The sequence below is a fragment of the Mandrillus leucophaeus genome, unplaced genomic scaffold (genome assembly GCF_000951045.1).
Source record: "Mandrillus leucophaeus isolate KB7577 unplaced genomic scaffold, Mleu.le_1.0 Scaffold121, whole genome shotgun sequence".
NCBI classification, from domain to species: domain Eukaryota; kingdom Metazoa; phylum Chordata; class Mammalia; order Primates; family Cercopithecidae; genus Mandrillus; species Mandrillus leucophaeus.
Window position 1 is genome coordinate 162,967 of NW_012100432.1, and position 18,892 is coordinate 181,858.

General features: G+C 37.0%; 1 long non-coding RNA gene across 1 annotated transcript in view; it reads left to right on the plus strand.

The window, feature by feature from the left end:
- LOC105532662 overlaps positions 1–17,603 on the plus strand; it is a 107,911-nt gene extending 90,308 nt beyond the window's left edge. The window contains exon 4 of the long non-coding RNA XR_001005027.1: positions 17,007–17,603. This is a non-coding gene — a long non-coding RNA (uncharacterized LOC105532662). The remainder of the gene's footprint in view (positions 1–17,006) is intronic.
- The last annotated feature ends 1,289 nt before the right edge of the window (positions 17,604–18,892 follow it).

Sequence of the window (18,892 nt, forward strand, 5' to 3'; positions counted from 1 at the left end):
TTTGCATAGGCTGGGTGCAGTGGCTCACACCTGTATTCCCAGCATTTTGGGAGGCCGAGGCAGGTGGATCACCTGAGGTCAAGAGTTGGAGACCAGCCTGGCCAACATGGTGAAACCCCATCTCTACTAAAAATACAAAAATTAGCTGAGCGTGGTGGTATATGCCTGTAATCCCAAGTACTCAGGAGACTGAGGCAGGAGAATTCCTTGAACCCACGAGGCAGAGGTTGCCGTGAACGGAGATTGTGCCACTGCCCTCCAGCCTAGGTGAAAAAGTGAGACTCCATCTCAAAAAAAAAAAAAAAAAAAATGAACAATATAAACAGACATGAAGAAACTGGAATTTGTCAAATAGTGTATGCCTAAACGGAATAATATACATTCTTTTCACAAACACGTGGAGCATTCACTAAGATATAAGATATACCAAATGCAGGATCATAAAACAAATGTCAACAAATACAAAAATATTTAAATCATACAATGTTTTCCCTATAATAGAATTAAATTATGAACTTATAACTGAAAATTATCTGGAAAATCATCGAAATATTTGGACGATAAAAAATATAGTTATAAATAACCCATGTTCAAAAAGAAGTTACAAATTTTACTTCTGGGTATATATCCAAAAAAATTGAAAACGGTGACATAAAGAGATATTTTAATACTGACATTTACAGCAGCATTATTCACAATAGCTAAAAGGTGGTATTAATCTAAATGTCCATTGATGGATAAATGGATAAACATGTGGTACATATGTACAATTAAATATTATTCAGCCTTAAAATTAAGGAATTTTGGACACATGCTGCAACGTGGATACACTTTGAAAACATTATGCTAAGTGTAATAAGCCAGACTGAAAAGGACAAATATTGTATGATTTCATTTATGTGAAGTACCTAGAACTGTCAAATTTATAGAGATAGAAAGTAGAAAGGTAGTTTCCAGGGGTTGAGGAGAAGGAGTGAGGAGTTATTGTTTAATGGATAAAGTTTTAGTTTGGGAAGATGACAAAGTTGTTCTAGAGATGGATGGTGGTGACTGCTGCACAACAGTGTGAATGTACTTAGTGCTACTAAACTGTACACTTAAAGGGTTAAAATGGTAAATTTTACGTATTCTTTATCATCATATAAATTATTTAAAAACTAGAAAACATTTTAACGGCAAAAATGAAAGAAAAGCATATTAGGTTTTGTGGATTGTGGCTAATCAACATTCAGCAGCACTTTTATAGATTTAAATGCTTGTGTTTAAAAGATGAAACATCTCAAATCAAGATCTAAACTTGCACCATAGGAAGCTAGCAAAATCTAGCAAACTAAGTAGAAGAAATGAATTAATAAAAATAAGAGCATAAATCAATAAAAGGAAACTTTATGAACAATTTTATGCCAATAAATTTGACACTTTAGATGAAATGGACAAATATCTTGAAAAACAACTCACCAAAATAGCCTCAAGAAGAAATAGAGCACTTAGATAACCCTATATTCATTAAAAACATTGAATTTGTAATTTAAAAATGTTCTGAGAAAGAAAACAATAGGACATGGTGTCTTCATTACTGAAGTCTATCAAATATTTAATGAAGAAAGTATAACAATCTTACAAAACCTGTTTCAGAAAATAGAAGAGGATTCACTTCCCAACACATTTTATGAGGCCAGTATTACACTGATACCAAAACCAGATTAAGATATTCCCAAAACTGAAAACTACAAACCAATAGCTCTCATGAATATTGATGCAAACATTCTTAATATTAGCAAATCAAATTCAACATTATATAAAAATAATAGCTCATCACATACAAGAGGTTTTAATCTCAAGAATTGAAGATTTGCTTAATATTCAAATATCACTCAATGCAATTCATCATATTAATTGAATAAAGAAGAAAAATTATTTGGCCATCTTGATAGCAGTAGAAAAAAATTGTTAAAAATTAACACTTATTCATGATAAAAATTTCAGGAAACTAGCATTTAAAAACACTTTCTCAGCTTGATAAAGGCTTCTATAAAAATTCACAGTAAATGTAATACTTAGTAAAAGACTAAATTTGTTATACCAAAAATATGGAATAATGAAGAACGTCTGCTTTCACCATTTCAATTCAGTATTGTTCTATAGGTCCAAATCAGTCCAATAAGGGAAGAAAAAAGATAAGATTGTACAAAAAGGAGAAAAACTATCTTTATTTGCAGATGACATTGTCATATATGTAGAAAATCCTAAGGAATATATTTAAAAAGCTATTAGTGCCTTCACAAGGTCTGAGGTCAATATACAAAAAAGGACTGCATTTCTAAGACCAGTAATAAACAACTGGAAAAAGAAATTAAAAGTACAATTGCATTGACAATGGAACCTGAAATAAATTTAACAAAGATACGTGAGACCTGTATACTAATTATTACAAAACAGTGCTGAGATAAAGAAGACCTAAATAAATGGAGACAGATACTATGTTCGCAGTCTGAAGACTCCATATTGTTAACACGTCCATTCTCCAATCAAAATATAGACCCAATACAATTCCTACAAAAAATCCACATATGAAAATACAAAAGATCTGGAATTGCCAAAATAATTGTGAGACGGAACAAAGTTGAAGGGCTTAGACTAACTGATTTCAAGACTGACCTAAATCTACAGTGAACAAAACAATGTGGTTTTATTTAAAACAGCAGTCCCCAACCTTTTTGGCACCAGGAACCAGTTTCGTCGAAGACAATTTTTCCACAGATGGGTTGAGATGGGATGGGACTCAAGCATATTGCATTTATTGTACATTTTATTTCTATTATTATTACATACTCGCCATAATGTAGAATCAGTGGGAGCCCTGAGCTTGTGTTCCTGCAACTGGATGGTCCCATCTAGCAGTGATGGGAGACAGTGAGAGATCATCAGGCATTAGATTCTCATAAAGAGCATGCAATCTAGATCCCTCTCATGCACAGTTCACAATAGGGTTCATGCTCCCATGAGAATCTAATGCCACCACCCATCTGACAGGAGGCAGAGCTCAGCTTTGCTCACTCACCTGTCACTCACCTCCTGCTGTGTGGCCTGATTCCTAACAGGCCACAGACCAGAACTAGTCCATAGGTCAGGGATTGGAGACCCCTGGTTTAAAAGATAGACAAAGAAATCAGAGGAATAGAATAGAATACAGAAATAGATCCATACATGGTCAACTGATTTTCAACCAAGACACCACATTAGTTCAATGGGAAAAGGAGTCTTCGTAACACACAGCCCTGATACAGCTGATGTAATAGACAAAATAATGCCTCCACTCCCACCCCAAAGATGTCCAGATTCTAATCCTCAGAACCTGTGAATGTGTTTGGTTACATAGCAAAGAGGAATTAAGTTTGCAAATCAAATTGTTAACTTTAAAATAGGAAGATAAACTGGGTTATCCAGGTGGACTCACTGTAATCACAAGTGTTCTTGAGAGGAGAGAGGCTGAAAGAATCAGAGAGATGGTAGAAGAGAAAAACTGGATCCAATGTTGCAGGCTTTAAAGATGGAGAAAGAGGCCATGAATTACAGAATGTGGGCTGCCGCAGGAAGTTAGAAAGGGCAAATATATGAATTCCCCCCTATGTATCCCAGAAAGAGATGTAACCTTGCTGACAACTTGGACTTCTAACCTATGGAACTGCACAATAATATATTTGTGTTGTTTTAAAACAGTAAAGTTTGTGTTGATTTTCTATAGCTGCCATAGAAAAGTAATATAATTAAGTATCTGGGGTGAAATACAGAAGCATCTCAACCCTTATTTTTACACAATTTACAAATTAAATGGAAATAAATTGTAAAACTAAATGTAAAACCTAAAACCATAAAACATGTGTATAAAACCAAGAAAAAAAAAACATTGTGTTCTTGGTTTAACCAAGGATTTCTTAAGTATTATACAAAAAACATTAACCAGAAAACAATTGATAAATTGAACTTTATCAAAGTTAAAAACCATTTGTTTTTCAAAGACTCTTAAGAAAAGGTAATTGACAGATCAGTAAAAAATATTTGCAAAACCACATATCTGTTAAGAACTTGTATCCAGAACTTGTGAAAGACTTTTACAACTCAATAAGAAAACATGTAAATATTTAGAATGTACAAAAATATGATGGCAAATAAGCATATTGTATGTGTTTCATACTCTGGTCATCAGGAAAATGAAAATTAAATTCACAAACAAGCACTGGATATCCACTAAAATGGCTGACATTAAAAAGACTCACCATACTAAGTGTTGGCAAGTATGTGAAGCCAATGGAACTCTCATTCATTGCTGGTGGAAATGAGAAAATGTTACAGCCAGATTGGCAGTTTTTTATAAAGTTAAGCTTGTGCTTGTTTTTATGACTCATCAGTTCCTTTTCTGGCTTATTATCTACCCAAGGAAAATGAACATGCATGGGATTAACTGCAGGGAATTAACTGCTCAACAGTTACTGTCCACCCTAGATTTGTCATGCTGCAGTGAATATTCAAAGCAGCATTATTTGTGAAATCCAAAAACTAGAGTCAGCCAAAATTTTCATCACCTGGTGAATGGATAAAGAAAATGTGGTATATCCAAACAATAAAACACTATTAAACAGTAAAAACGAACAAACCACTTATAAATGCACCAACATAGATGACTCTCAATAGATACTTCATTGTTATACTGAACAACAGAACAGAAATCCAAAAGATTGTGTATTATATAGTTCCATTCATATGAAATTCTAGAAAAGGCAAAACTGTAGTGGCGGGAGGAAGCATATTGGTGGTTGTCCAGAGAGAGACGAGAGTATTTACTGCAAAGGGGCAAGAGAAAACTGAGATGAGAGAAATGTCTGTGTTATGTGGTGGTAGTTACAAGGCTATATACTTTGGGCAAAACACATCAAGCTGTGCACTTTAAATAGAATTTGCATTTTATTCTATGAAAATTACACTTTAATGAATATCTTAAACCATTAAAATATAATGCCCCTATAACATTTGTCATGTTTATGCTAACAGTAATTAGCATTAATAATGAATAACATTTACTAAGTTCCTACTAGTGGATTTGTACTTACTGAATTTACATTTTTAAATTATGAAACCCTGTGAGTCTCAGTTTGGAAATAAATAGGAATGCCTGGTCTGGTGGCTCATACCTGTAATCCCAACACTTTGGGACGTTGAGGTGAGAGGATTACTTGAGCCCAGGAGTTCAAGACCAGCCTGGGCAACATAGAGAATCCTCATCTCTACAAAATTTTTTTAAAAATCAGCAAGGTGTGGAGGCACATTCCTGTAGTCCTAGCTACTTGGGAGGTTGAGGTGGGAGGATGACTTGAACCCAGGAGCTTCAGGCTGCAGTGAGCTATGATCATACCACTGCACTCCAGACTGAGCAATGGAGTGAGACCCTGTCTCAAAAAGAAATAAAAGAAAAAGCGGAATTGGTTATTTGAAATATATCAACTAGTGTGGCACAGGAACCAATTAACTGAAAGGGGCATTGGCCAATTAGAAAGGTCTTGGTGTAAATAGCTGGTGTAGGTGAATTGGTACACAATTTCACATCATTCCTAGAAATAATAACAATCATGTCTACCTCAATATTGCCAGAATTAAAGGAGGCACATGAAATGCTTAGCACAGTGCTTGACACATAATTATCCCTGAATACAAGGAAGTTGTTACCCTGCATGAAATCTGAGCTTTTTCCATGGGAAAATCATGATAGTAGTAGTCAAATGTTGTTTCTACCTGTCCAACATATCTTCCCCTTTCTTCATGTAAGAAAACATTGTATTTTTCCTTTGGGTAACTGCCATGGTGTCCTGTTAAGCAGTGAATCCCATGCAGGCACTCAGGGAGAGTCCCACAGGTTCTTTGATTTTGTTACTATAATTCATGACTAATTTTATATTTTGTCTCTGATATTCCTATATTAAATAATTAGGTGTCTAAATCTGATTGTTTGCTTGCCTTTGCTGACTCTCACCCATAGTGGTCTGTGGACTTCTACTGGTTGACCTTAATGCTTTGGAAACATAGGGGGTTACACTGGCAATACTTTCCACCATGGGGGATTGCTTTTGCATTTGCTAAGAGCCAGGGGATGTTATTAGCCTGGGACAACTTTAAACCCTTTGGGGGCCACAGGATAAATCTAGGAATCTCAGGTTCTGCTCATCTAGTCATCCTTGACAGTCATATTCTCCTGAATTCTAGAGACAAACAATATTCAACTGTATGCATACATAACCTCTGACAGTGTATCAGATGTCTCTTATACGGCATTTTATATAACCTCTTTGTGCCGTCTGTTACTCTAGTCACTGATGCAATGATGGCCTCTTCCAAGTTTTGACCAGCTTTGTGCTGGCACAACCTTATGGGTTCTTTGACCTCTAGGCTGCAGTGATTAGGTCAAGAAAGGGCCCTCAATCCAAGTCAGGCCAATTAGAATTTTATCTGAGATTTAGTAGCTCATCAATAAAGGTGCACATTTGAGGTTACTTGTTGCTATCTTCTGAGCCTTCTGGAAACATGGGCCTGAGAATGAAGCCCACATACCATGAGAAGAAGAATTAAAAGCTAAGTGAGGCAGACTCCTGGGGACGTTGTTTATGCTTCTGAGTCAGCTGAACTTGTGACCTTCTAGTTTTATGAGTGAGTAAAATATCTCCTCCCACCCCTTTTACCTAAACTAGTTTGATCTGGGTTTCCACCATTTGTAACCAAAAGAATTCACTCTTTCAGACATTGCTTTCACCAAGAATCTTTCTTCATGCACACAATTGTATTAATCTCTTATGGCTTATATTTTCTTATGCATTTGAAACGTTAGTTCTCATGATTCATTAATAATAGTAAATTTTGAATATTGTGTGATAAACCAGATTGAAAAGAAAATGTTCTTAGGCCATTGTATACAAGGCTATCCAATATTTCTGGCATTTTGGCCCTTTGAGGCAGTTTGCCTTTGAACAGGTGATAGGCAATGCATGTGTCTTTGGCCAGTCCTTTGAAACAAATCCTAACAACTTTTGGAGAGTTTTAAATATCTACTCAGACTTAGCCAGAGCACGTTGATAGTTCTTTATTGGAAGATAAAATAAAAACTTTTGTTTTTCTTATTGTTTTTTAAAATTTTATTTATTTTGGATTCACGGGGTACATGTGCAGGTTTGTTACATGTATATATTGCTTAATGGTGGGGTTTGGACTTCTAGTGTACCCATCACCCCAAAAGTGACCATTATATTCAATAGATAGATCAAAATACAGCATAGCTGGCACTCATGATATTTACAACATTTCTTTTGTGGATTGTTTTAAAACCCGTATCCGTGAACATCCTGATAATCCTCCCTCTCCCGCTAGCAAACTTTGGCTTTTGAATCTTGGTTCTGCTACTTCTGCTGTAAGACCCTGAGCAACTTTCCAAATAACTCTGGGTGGGTTCCTTGCCTCAAAAATAAGGATGATGATTGTACCTATTTTGCAAAAGGTTGTAAGGATTAAGTGAATAAATAAAGTAATGTGTTCAAAGGGCTTAGAATAGTGTCTGAAACCTAGCTAATTCTAGGGAAGGCTTTGCTGTTGTTTTGATTAAAATCCATTTTTCTTCTTGAAGCTGTGTTTTGATAGGCTGAGGAAGGGTTTGTAAGATATAGGTACAAAAAATTTCTAGTGGCTATTGTCATTAATGACTAGATGAATTAATTAAATGTTAGACCTAAAACCATAAAACCCTAGAAAAAAACCTAGGTAATACCATTCAGTACATAGGCATGGGCAAGGACTTCGTGTCTAAAACACCAAAAGCAATGGCAATGAAAGCCAAAATTGACAAATGGGATCTAATTAAACTAAAGAGCTTCTGAACAGTAAAGGAAACTACCATCAGAGTGAACAGGCAACCTACAGAATGGGAGAAAATTTTTGCAATCTACTCATCTGACAAAGGGCTAATATCCAGAACTTACAAAGAACTCAAACAAATTTACAAGATAAAAACAAACAACCCCATCAAAAAGTGGGCAAAGGATATGAACAGACACTTCTCAAAAGAAGACATTTATACAGCCAACAGACACATGAAAAAATGCTCATCATCACTCGCCATCAGAGAAATTCAAATCAAAACCACAATGAGATACCATCTCATACCACTTAGAATGGCAATCATTAAAAAGTCAGGAAACAACAGGTGCTGGAGAGGATGTGGAGAAATAGGAACACTTTTACACTGTTGGTGGGACTGTAAACTAGTTCAACCATTGTGGAAAACAGTATGAGGATTCCCCAAGGATCTAGAACTAGAAATACCATTTGACCCCACCATTCCATTACTGGGTATATACCCAAAGGATTATAAATCATGCTGCTATAAAGACACATGCACACATATGTTTATTGCAGCACTATTCACAATAGCAAAGACTTGGAATGAACCCAAATGTCCATCAGTGACAGACTGGATTAAGAAAATGTGGCACATATACACCATGGAATACTATGCAGCCATAAAAAAGGATGAGTTTGTGTCCTTTGTAGGGACATGGATGCAGCTGGAAACCATCATCCTCAGCAAACTATCGCAAGAACAGAAAACCAAACACCGCATGTTCTCACTCATAGGTGGGAATTGAACAATGAGATCACTTGGACACAGGAAGGGCAACATGACACACTGGGGCCTAATGTGGGGAGAGGAGAGGGGGGAAGGATAGCATTAGGAGATATACCTAATGTATATGATGAGTTAATGGGTGCAGCACACCAACATGGCACATGTATACATATGTAACAAACCTGCATGTTGTGCACATGTACCCTAGAACTTAAAGTATAATAATAATAAAAAAAGAAAAAAGTAAATTAATTAAATGAAATAGATTAGAAATTTTACTTATATGTATAACAAAGTTATTCATTTCAATGCATTTCCATGCCAAGTGTTTTGCCTAGAGTAGGGACTCAGTATTGGTCAAATGAAATTGATTCCCAGTAGTTTATAATCAAAGCATACACAGTAACTTTGTTTCCTTTATGACAGTGGCAAGTTCACATTGTCACAGGTGACTTGCTTAGCTAACTGTAGTTATGTCATCTGTGGGAAAAACCTTAACAATAACAATAAAAAACCATTTTAGCCGTAAAATGAAAGCCTTTCTACAATGGATTGTGGCTTTCTCTGCCATCTTAAGTTGCAGTTTGAACAGAATTTCACGTTCTGTACAAGATGCCCAGGGGTTATCTCTTTCACTATTGTTGAACCATGTGGAAAACAGAGGTATCTTGAGGTGCCTTTGCTGATTCAAGAGGAGTATGCTTTTTGAATACTCGCATACGATGCTGTTATTTTCTGTACTTTACCTCAGTATTAGACAGCACTTCTTGCAGAAAGTGTGCCTTAAGAGCTTTCTTTCTATTTATAATTTATTTGTTAATAATATGTACCGGAAAATGAAATAGCTAACATTGTTAAAAGTAAAAGTAAATAAGTCATTAGTGAGTACACTTTCCTAAGAATAAAATACCTTAGTTGGTGACCTTTATACATTTCGGTGCCTCAGGATTCTGTTGAGGGTCTTATTTAACCCAATCTCTCATCCCAGTTGAATGCCACATATGAGTTTGCTTGAAAAAGTTCCCCATGTGCGTGAACGATCATTACAAAGTGCTCTGATAATTCCATGAGCTCAACTGGTGGTCTTTATTTAATGTTAGTTTTTCTAATGGGTGATTTAGGTAATATAACTTTTCTTTGGTTATGTAACATATTAGTAGGAAAACATTAGGATTTAAGGGTAAAACTTCCTAAATAATATTCTCAATATACCACTTGCATAAGTAGTGGATTTTTCAATATTATAAACATTAAATTTTTGATCAAAATTGTCTAAGTGTTATGGTCTTTGCTAAATATCTGATAGATGCCTAAATTTGCATTTACATCTTGTTAAATGTATAGAATAGTACATATATAGTGACTTAAAGCCAAATCAGGATTTGGCATAAAAGCCTTACTGGGCCCTTCTGTAAGAGGTAATAAGAGACATTGAGAAAAAAAAAAAATGAATACATCGCTTGTGGTCAACTATACACTCAGAAATTGAATCTCCCTTACAATGAAGTACAATAAGTCATTATTTAAAATAACGAATGAGGAAGTTCAGTGTCACTAACAACATAAAGACTTGATACAGAGCTTCCTAATTTCTTTCTCAATATTTGGGTTCTAGACAACAGCTGTGGGGGTTATAGTGGCATTTCCTTAAATGCTAATATGATTTCGGAAGAGACCTCTGCAATATGGAGAAGTCACAACTTTCATCATTAGTTTAAGCTAAGGCATCTTATCTCACTTCCTCTAAGTCACATAATTCTCATTTTATGTTAATAGAAGTTAAACCTAATTATCAAGGGGAGAGTAGATTTCTAAGTGATAGTCTCTTCTTGAAGAGTTGTGAGTGTAACCTCCATTAACAATAGGCCATGTTAAAAAGGTAGCTCTTTGAATGTTGGGATAAAAATACATCCCTCTAGTGGAGGGTTATATTTTATCTGTAACTGAGTAATTTGGACTCAAGTGACCTATATTGAGAAATAGATTTAATAGTGAAAAGACTGTGGATTGATGGATCCCTGCCAGGCAGGAACTGAAAGTTCAGAGCATTAGCAGTAACTGGCAGAATATAGGACATGATGTTATTCCCAAAATTATCAGGAAGAGAAAATATAATAGAGAGGAAAAAATAGTGTGAAACGATTTCTACTCCCACCTCCCCGGATGTTCAAGCTAATGTTTCCTTAGATGAAGTTTTTGCATCAGATTTCACTTTTCAAAAAGTTCAGCCTTTTACAGACTCTCTCCCAGTAAGAAATAAACCGAAAGCTTTTGTTTATTTTTGTAGTGATCACTGTGTCCTCACTATACAATTCTCTGAAGCCCACTTGTTGGTATTCTAAGAAAATTTGCTGCCTCATATGAGATAAAACTAGCATACACGGTAATCTTCCAATATAAAGTTAAGAATGTCTCCTAGTCATCTTGCAAGCTAAGTGTCTCTAATAGCATTGCTTCTCCATGGAAACACTACTTTTGGGAGTAGACTATCTTGGTTCTCTTCCTCTCTCCCTCCCTCCTCCTCCCCCCGCCCTGCCTTTTTCTCCCTCTTCTTCCTCCTTTTCTTCCTTTTCTTCCTCCTTCTCTTCCTTTTCTTCCACTTCCCCCTCCCCTTCTTCCTCCCACATTAGTTCCTGTAACATTGCTGAAAAAAAATCTGTCCCAGATTTTAAGCACTTGGAAATTCTGATGATAGGAAATGTATCCTGAATTTAATCTTATTATTAAAAAAGAACTGTAGGTCTAATTTATTAAAATAACTTGCTACTATGTTATTGACTTTATATCTTCAGAATGTGGCTCAAGTCATCTAAAGTAGGTGGTAAAAATGAAAAGAAAAAAAAAAACAAAACCAAAACCAAACCAAACCAAACCCAGGCCATATCTCTTCAAAACATAATGCAGACTAGAAACTGTTTCAGAAATTTAGAAACTATATCACTGATTTGTTTTGCTGTACTAGATGCTAAAAAGAATTTAGATGTGTTTGTGGTGCATTATTCTATTTTTAAAGGTGATTTCGTGATGGGCAATCATCTAGCCACAAATGTTCCTCTGAAAGATGCAGAATCCTGAGTTGGATAAACTTGGCTTCTGAGTAAGTGTGGTGTTGTTCTTTCAACACAGTACTTGCATCTGTAAGATCACCGCCTGCATGATCTAATTATTTCTGGGCTTGGGGTCTATAAACCAGACATTCTGACACTTGGTTGCTACTTTTCTCAGCATCTGATTTTCTTTTAAGGATGTAAATTGATCCCCCACATAAGACAGTCTTAGGCAATACATGACTTCTTATTAAGTAATGACTAATATCATTAAGACAATAAAATATTTCCATAAACAAATAATTAAACCCTTATAAGAGCTAGGTCCAAATTGAAGTCCTATTCTCTCAGCCCTTTCAAGTTTTGGGACTGATTTTTTATTTAAATCAGTGATGACTGCAGGCTTAAGCATGTGGGATGGCTTCATTAGATGTTGGTTCAAAGAGAGAGGAAAAAAATGGCATCTAATGATCCCCAATGTCTGGCAATCATACCCTGTCAGTGAAAGGAATACAAAAAATATTGAAAGGTGAATAGAAAAATGTGAAGCTTTTAACAGTCTTCTAGATACTGGAGGACTGGCCATTACCGTCACTCAACAGCACTAACACCCATATGCCTTGGCCTGGGCTCATCTCATTTCAAGTCTCTCTGCCTTAAAATCTATGCATACCGATAATGAGTTCCAAAACAAACTGTAAAATGCAAAGCATCAAGAAGGGGAGCAGGTAAACATACATGCAAATATGCATGCATATACAATATATATACAAAACAAATGGAGTGTCCCTGGAAGCACACATAACACACTGGCAATGATGACGCTGCCTTTAAAATGAAACAGCGAAAGAAGATAAACTTAATTTTTCTTTATATTTTGTTTTTTGAGATGGTGTCTTGCTCTGTCACTCGGGCTGGAGTGCTGTGCCACCATCTTGGCTCACTGCAACCTGTGCTTCCTGGGTTCAAGTGATTCTTCTGCCTCAGCCTCCCGAGTAGCTGGGACTACAGGCACACGCCACCATGCCTGGCTAATTTTTTTGTATTTTTAGTAGAGATGGGGTTTCACCATATTGGCCAGGCTGGTCTCATACTCCTGACCTCATGATCCCCCCATCTTGGCTTCCCAAAGTGCTGGGATTACAGGCATGAGCCACTGTGACCAGCCTATATGTTCCTCTTTACCTATTTAAATTTTAAAAAGATTGAAAGTACCTACCCCTGTGTAACTATTCATGATTCTAAGCTGGTATTTAAAGTTGATCTTCTCAGTTAGGTATTTCCTAATTGTGCATCAAGTTTGAAAGAAGATGCATACCCAACTACATTGGCCAGAATCTCTGATACACATGTTGGTTAAATAATTTATTTATAATGTGACAGATAGAAAATGACCAGACTATGCTGGTGATTAAGGTCTAAGTCTTTGTTATTGTAGGTCCATGGATACTCTATTATGAAAGAGGTGAATCAGTGGGACACATTTTTTTACACTCAACCCCTAGGTTAGTGCATATATGTGTCTTTGTGGAATATTATGGAATGTCTGAACATATTACATAATGTGTAGGAATACTACAATGTGTCTGAACCACACATTGCAATTAATGCTCTAGGGTTAAATAAAAATTTTGAAGGGATTAGAAAATATACAGTCTCTATCAGATAGGTACGGCTGAGTAAAAATTCACCCAAAATATGTTGACTTAAAATAACAATTGTGTATTTGGCTCATGATTCTGCTGGGCAGTACTAGTGTATCTTCTCGTGTGTCTGTGGTCAGCTGTGAGTGACCACAGTGGAGCTGTAGCCTGGCTTTGGTGGCTTTGCTGATCAATGTGGGTCTGGCAGGTATCTGGGACCTCAACTGGCATAAGTAGGCTAACTGGCCTCTGACCCACGTTGTCTCTCTTCCTCGTGCAGGCTAGCCCAAGGTTATGCTCATGACTGAGGCAGAGTCCCCAGAGACAAAGTGAGAACCCACATTGCTTCTGGAGGCCCAAATCTGGAACAGGCACTCAGCCCCTTTTGCTGATTTCAGTTGGCCAAACATTCCATAGTCAGTTATCATCCAGTGGACTGAGAAATGCGCTTTACCTCTTGATGGTGCGCCATCAAAGCCATATTGCCAGGGGAATGGAAAGGGAGCCATGGTGGCCACATGATCTTGAGTTTTGGGAAAAGGGTACTGAGTGAGGTGAATCATACATATTTTTAAAATTTTTAAAAATTTTCCGCACAGTTTGAAAAAGGGTAATTAATTTTAAACTTTGTTTTGGGACTGTGTCATAATTTGATACCTTTTATTTATTTTCGCATTCTTCTACCACAATAATAATAGCTGTTATTTACTGAGCACTCACGACATGCAGGATACTATGCTGCCCAGGAGGCATTTTAGATACATTTACATTTTGCCATTACAATGTAAGGTAGATATTCTGATTTTTCAGAAGGGTAAACTAAAAATTTTATGAATTCAATTATGAGTACACCACACTGGGGTCAGGGATGGTGACTGGGAGAAAGCAAAAGGGAAAATAATTTAAACAATAAGAGCAATCCAACCAGCCACTGTACCCAGTGAGAGTACGTCCTACAGGAACTCTGAGTTGGACTCTGTGACTTTGCTGTTGCCTCGGTTAATTACAGCTTCCAGGTGCTTCTGAGGCTGATGGGATTCTGATATTTTTGTTTCCTCTTATTAATATGGTCATAAATACTAGCTAGTTCCTTTATGTCATCTTCAATCAGAGAAAAAGTGATCAAATTAGTGTTAAAGCAAAAACCATCTATCTTGTATAGACTATGAGTTGTCATTCAATCTCTGGTGTACCACATCACTGGGGAATTTTCAAGGGTAATTTTGGCGCTATGTATTTTTCCTTGAAGAGCTAAGGAAACTTCAGTAGGATACAAATTCAGTTAACTAGGTTGTATTTTCTGGAAGGGGATTTTAATGTTTGTGTAATAAAATGCCTTTCTAAAGTGGGGTATAAAATATTTATTCTGCAATCTTCAGATGTACTAATTTGGTTAAACACATCAGAAAAATAAGTGACATTACTATGATGATGTCTACAGCAATGCCATTTTGTGGCAGAACTAGACTCTGCATTGTGTTTTATGAATGAATCACTAGTTAATTAAAAAATATTCTGCAGGGAAGATGATAGTTTTGTTATTAAGAAATCTTTGCTGTTGATTATTATAAAGTTAATGTGGAAAACAGTATATAAATTGAAGTGAGCAAACCACATTATCTTAAAAGCATTCTGCTTTTATTTTTTACTGTTTAAATTTTATTAAAATATAATTTACATGGAGAGATGTGCACATGAAATTGGCCATTCCACATGTTTTCACAAACTGAAAACAACTGTGTGACTAGCACTCACAAACAAACATCTTAGAAGTCTGCTCATGCTCCCTTCTAGACACAAATCTCCCTACTCCCCAGAGTAACCACTATTTGGGCTTTTTAATTGTATAGATTAATTTTGCCTGTGTTGTATTTCATAGAATAGAATCCTATATAATATGTACTTCCTGTGTGTGTCTGAGGTCTTTCATTTACCATTAAGTTTGAAAGATTGGTCCACCAGACTACATGTCATTGCAGATGGTTCATTTGCATTGCTGATGAGTGAATATACCACCATTAATCCACTAAACTGGGATGAGCATTTGGGTAGTTCCTACCCAAATGGTAGGTGCTGTATTGGGCCATTTTTGCGTTGCTATAAACAGATACCTAAGACTGGGTAATTTATAAAGAAAAGAGGCTTAATTGACTTGTGGTTCTGCAGGCTTTACAAGAGGCATGGTGTTGGCATCTGCCTGGCTTCTGGGGAGGCCTCAGGAAGCTTACAATCATGGTGGAAGACAAAGGGGGAGCAGGCAATCTCACATAGCAGAGCAGGAGCAAGGGAAAAAGAGAGCGTGTGTGTGGAGGGGTGCCACACATTTTTAAATGACCAGATCTCCTGTGAACTCAGAGCAAGAACTCATTTATCACCAAGGGAATAGTCCAAGCCATTCATGAGGAATTTGCCCTCATGATCCAAACGCCTCCCACTAAGCCCCACCTCCAACGCTGGGGATTATGTTTCATAAATACTTTAATATATCTTTTTATGAACACATGTCATATTTCTGTTGTGAATATATCTAAGAATGGACGTTTGGGTTATGGAGTGTGCATGTTTACATCTTTGGTAAGAAACATCACTTTTCAAAAGTGGTTGCCAATTCACTGCCATCAGAAGTATATGAGAGCTCCTAGTACTTGATATTTTTCTTCTTTTTTATCTTAGCTAGTATGGTTTCCTCTTACTTAAAACACTGTAATGATTGAAGTTTCCTGTACTAAATATATATAATCTCAATGTTTCAGGTTAACAATTCTAAGAAGATAATTATTAAAAGACACCTCTGATGATTCAAGGGAAGGTATTACTCTTAAAAGGATCACACTAAACTCACCTTCATGAAAACATGACACAGAATCATTAAAATTTAATTTAAAAGTGATGGTAGCTGGTTTGTGTGTATCTTTTGGTTTTCTTTATCTTTTCAAACCATTAGTAGTGACTAATCTATACTGTATACTCATTTAAAAATACTCAATGCAAAAGAATCTTTTTCTTTTCCTCATTGTGTCCAGTGACTTTGGTTCTCTTTCCTACCTATGACCGAGGTCTCAAGTTAGAAAACAGTATTTTCAAAGCAGTCTTGTGCATTACAATCCTGTGACACAATTCTATGCAGAAGAAATGCCTGTGGTTTTATTATCTTAGCATATGCCTCAAAGAAGATGCCCATCTGTACATGCAAGATTCCCTTTTGCATCTGAAAAGATAAAATGTCTCTCAAAATAGTAACTCTCTCAAGGGCATGTAATTTTTGGAGAATTGAAGGTTTCATCAGTATTTTGTTTGGGAGCTATGACTTATAAAGTCAGTAATAGAATTCTTGTGAATTGCTTAACTAAATTAGGAATTTAAACGTTAAAATTACAGAAACTATAGGGAGGCACTCTTCAAAGTCAATAGTGGTATGACTTTAAAGTCACCATTTCTCAGTTGTAAGTATTGTGCTGCAATACAAAAGGCTTTATCAATCAAGGATATAGTCATTTTCAGATAATGTCAATTATTTTGACTTAACATTAGTGCACAGATTAACTATTAATTATTTTAGTTATTCATTTAAAGTAAGCCTTATGAAAAGAGACTTTATATGCAGGTCATGACGGTTCTGAGGTGTATTATTTATTTATTTATTTATTTATTTAGAGACAGAGTCTTGCTCTGACCAGGCTGAAGTGCAGTGGCATGATCTTGGCTCACTGCAACCTCCGCCTCCCAGGTTCAAGTAATTTCCCTGCCTCAGCCTCCTGAGTAGCTGGGACTACAGGTGTGTGCCACCACACCCAACTGATTTTTTTTTTTTTTTTTTTTTTTTTTGTATTTTAGTGGAGACAGGGTTTCACCATGTTGGCCAGGATGGTCTCAATCTCCTGACCTCGTGATCCACCCACCTTGGCCTCCCAAAGTGCTGGGATTACAGGCGTGAGCCACTGCACCTGGCTGTGTATTCTAATCTTATGGGTGAATAGCATCTGATATGAACAGAATATCTTTGAAACTTGTAAGCCAAACTTGCAGCTTTGAGGGAGATAAAGAAACCATTTACCAAACAATATGGAAAACACTAAAATCCCCAAAGAAAGGGAAAATTAAATGTAACTTTTACTAGGAATTTACCATATTAACATGTTTAGCATCCTACCTGGCACATAAGTGGCCAATGAATGATAACCAAAAGAAAAAACAATAATGTTAAGTGCGGCTACTGGCTCTATTTTACAAATAAAGATGTTGAAACTCAAAGGGATTAGAATAAATAATTTGTTCAAATCATACAGCTGATAGGTTTGAGAGGTAGGATTCAAATTTATTAAACAAGACTTATCAAGTGCTTCCAAGATGGCCAAATAGGAAAAGTTCCCGTCTGTAGCTCCCAGCAAGATCGACACAGAAGATGGGTGATTTCTGCATTTCCAACTGAGGTACCTAGTTCATCTCATTGGGAATGGTTGCACAGTGGGTGCAGCCCACAGAGGGTGAACTGAAGGAGGGGGGGGTGTCACCTCACTCAGGAAGTGCAAGGGGTGGATTTCCCTTTCCCAGCCAAGGGAAGCTGTGACAGACTTTACCTGGAGAAACAGTACTCTCCTGACCAAATACTGTGCTTTTCCCATAGTCTTAGCAACCAGCAGACCAGGAGATACCCTCCCTTGCCTGGCTCGGCGGGTCCCATGCCCACAGAGCCTTGCTCACTGCTAGCACAGCAGTCTGAGTTCGACCTGTGACTCTGCAGCTTGATAGGGGGAGGGGCGTCCACCATTGCTGAGGCTTGAGTAGCTCACAGTGTAAACAAAGAGGCCAGGAGGCATGAAATGGGTGGAGCCCACCACAGCTTAACAAGGCCTACTGCCTCTATAGATTCCAACTCTGGGGGCAGGGCATAGTAGAACAAAAGGCAGCAGACAGCTTCTGCAGGCTTAAATGTCCCTGACAACTCTGAAGAGAGCAGTGATTCTTTCAGCACCACGTTCGAGCTCCAAGAATGGACAGACTGCCTCCTCAAGCTGGTCCCTCAACCCCATGTAGCCTGACTGGGAAACATCTCCCAGTAGGTGCCAACAGACACCTCAAACAGGCGGGTTCCCCTCTGGGATGAAACTTCCAGAGGAATGCTCAGGCAGCAATATTTGCTGTTCTGTAGCCTCTGCTGGTGACTACAACAGGCTTGCAGCTGAGGAGTCTGACTGTTAGAAGGAAAATTAACAAACAGAAAAGAATAGCATGAACATCAACAAAAAGGACATCCACACCAAAAACCCATCTGTAGGTCACCAATATCAAAGACCAAAGGTAGATAAAACCACAAAGATAGGGAGATACCAGAGCAGAAAAGCTGAAAATTTAAAAAACAGAGCGCCTTTTCTCCTTCAAAGGATCGCAGCTCCTCGCCAGCAAGGGAACAAAACTGGATGGAGAATGAGTTTGATGAGTTGACAGAAGTAGACTTCAGAAGGTCAGTAATAACAAACTTCTCCGAGCTAAAGGAGCATGTACTAACACATCACAAGGAAGCTAAAAACCTTGAAAAAATA